Below are 2,919 nucleotides of genomic sequence, written 5' to 3' on the forward strand. Positions count from 1 at the left end.
TTTATAACTCACCCACAGCTTAAAGTCAGCTTCGAAGTTCTGAGCTCTCCCACAGGGCCGAACTGCACTCCTAAAAATTTTAAATATATATAAAAAAATTGCCATGATATTAAAAAAACACGTTGGGTTTAAAACGTTTGGTAAATCATTTAAATTAAGAAGAAAGATGAAAATCTAGATATTTCGACAGGTGGCGCTTTCCTTTTCAGAGATAAAAGGAAGTTTTTGAAAATACTTGTAATAGCTACCTAACAGCATTTAACCAAATTTTCCACAATAATGAAACTGGTTTATTTGTTTGTTTGTTGAATTTCGCGCAAAGCTACTCGAGAGCTATCTGCGCTAGCCGTACCATAATTTAGAAGAGGAAGACCAGAGAGAAGGCAGCTAGTCAACACCATCCATCGCCAAGTCTTGGGCTGCTCTTTCCACCAACGAATTGTGGGTTTGGTTGTCACATTATAATGCTTCCAAGGCGGAAAGGGCGAGTGACGGGATTCGAACCCGCGTCCTGACCACTAATGGAATTGAAAAGTCGTTACTACTTACAGAGTCCAAGAACGAACGTCTTTTAATTAACCGCTTTATATAAACCGCTCGAATATTTTTCTTAAAAGGGGTGGTGGTTCTGTTTAGTGTTAACTTTACGTGATGAATATACTGTACTTCAACACAGCAAGTACAGAAAACTAGGAAGGAAGCTAAAAACTATATTATATAGTGAATCAGATACACGATGTTACCTAAGCCTCCTTATCTTCGAGGCAACGAACTCGGAGTGTAAATGGGTCAAACTATTAGCCAAGTTTACAGTGTTCCAGACCATGCTATATAGAGGATGAATTGAATAGATAGGCCCTCCAGTGGCACAGCGGTATGTCTGCGGACTTGCAACGCTAGAAACCGCGTTTCGATACTCGTGGTGGGCAGAGCAGAGATAGCTCATTGTGTAGCTTTGTGCTTAACTTTAAACAAATCAAATGAATAGATAGAAAAAAAAAAGACGAAAAACACGAAAATAATAAGTCTTCCTGAGAATGAAGTTAACGTAATTAAAATTTCGTGTGTACATTCACTCAGGGATAATAAATGTGAAAAACAAAAACATATCATTTTGAAAGAGTAATACAATGAATTTCATGTGTAAGATAACAAGCAAACGCCCATTCTTGATAATAATCTTTGTAATAACATAATCTACGAATAACGGCCCGGCATGGCCAGGTGGTTAGGGGCGCTCAACTCGCAATCTGCGGGTCGCGGGTTCGAATCCCCGTCACACCAAACATGCTCGCCCTTTCAGCCGTGGGGGCGTTATAATGTGACGGTCAGTCCCACTATTCGCTGGTAAAATAGTAGCCCAAGAGTTGGCGGTGGGTGGTGATAACTAGTTGCCTTCCTTCTAGTCTTACACTGCTAAATTAGGGACGGCTAGCGCAGATAGCCCTCGTGTAGCTTTGCGCGAAATTCAAAACAAACAAACAAATATCTACGAATAACCATTATAAGAAGTAACTAAAAGAAAAAAATTGTTTATATAAAGATTTTTCTGTCTCTAATGTTACGTTCCGAATAGCTATTGTTAGGTTATCAACCGATAGAAACTTCCCTTGCTAAAAGCGTTGCGCGAGAACATAGCTTTCTTATCACAGCCTTACGTTTTATAGCAGAAGAATAAGATTGATGGGCATAGAGGAATGGTTACTCTCAGTCCACAACCTCAAATCTTAACACATTGTTTACGACCTCGGAGAGTTCGTTCCTCTCTCTTATGAGCTTATGTGAGTCTTTTGTAGCAGATAGATAGAGAGCGTTCAGGTTTATAAGTGCGACATAAAACAGGAACAACGGAGAGAGAGAGAGAGAGGAGGAAGAAAATGTCTTTCACTGGATCTTCTGCAGATTCTTTGACGCTGGAAGGTTTAACAACGTTTGAAAATGTTGCGGATCTCCCACTTCCTTCGACCTATTAGCTTTATTCATTTTATTGCACGAGTCAGCGCCGGGCATAAACACGTCACGTTATCTCGGATTTTCGCGAGACAGTATGATTTCAGAAGAATCGAACGAGAATTATTTTCGTATGTGATATTTTCTGGTTTATTACAAGTAAGCTATTTTTATTGATAACGCGGAAACTGTGTAGGTGAGAGGAGAGACATTCTTGTCTTTACTTCAGTTGAGAAATGAATAGTGACTCAATAAGCATGACGTTATATCCCTTGTGAGCGATCGAGTTTTTTTTTCTTTTGCTTGTGTTTATTCCTTAGAACAAAATCTACTCCAAGTTTGTTTTTAGATAAAATTCTACACATTTGGCTCATCTTGGAGTAGAATTCTACGCATTCCTAGATGGTGAAAGCCATCACCGAATTTTTCTGATTCTATGTATATTCAAAACTATCTCCTGGTGGATCAGCAATAAATCTACAGATTTAAAACTCTAAATTCCGGAGTTCGACTACCCGCAATGGACAAAGCCTAATGTGGCTTTGCGCTAAAACAAAAAACAAGCATATTTATATGTATATTTTTGTTGTTGTCTGTTTGTTTTTAATTATGCACAAAGCTACACAAGGGCTATCTGTGCTCTGCCCACCACGGGTATCGAAACCAGGCTTCTAGCGTTGTAAGTTTGCAGACACGTCGCTGCGCCACTGGGGGCAACATTTTGTGAGGTTCATGGTTAGAGTTACATTTGTTTGCTTAAGCAAAGATATTACAATTAGACACTCGCTGCGGACTTACAGCAATAGGATCCACGGTTCGATTCCCGTGTTGGACAGAGAGAAAATAATCCAAACAAACAAATATTATATTTAGTTTCTTATCAAATGTGGCAAGGTGGTTAGGGACTTGACTCACAATCTGCGGGTCGCGGGTTCGAATCCCCGTCACACCAAGCATACTCGCCCTTTC

General features: G+C 39.7%; 1 protein-coding gene across 5 annotated transcripts in view; it reads left to right on the plus strand.

The window, feature by feature from the left end:
- LOC111086230 (Down syndrome cell adhesion molecule-like protein Dscam2) overlaps positions 1-2,919 on the plus strand; it is a 121,920-nt gene that overhangs the window by 34,240 nt on the left and 84,761 nt on the right. The gene's annotated exons all lie outside the window — the stretch shown is intronic.

Source organism: Limulus polyphemus, unplaced genomic scaffold, assembly GCF_000517525.1.
Source record: "Limulus polyphemus unplaced genomic scaffold, Limulus_polyphemus-2.1.2 Scaffold939, whole genome shotgun sequence".
In the NCBI taxonomy this organism is placed as follows: domain Eukaryota; kingdom Metazoa; phylum Arthropoda; class Merostomata; order Xiphosura; family Limulidae; genus Limulus; species Limulus polyphemus.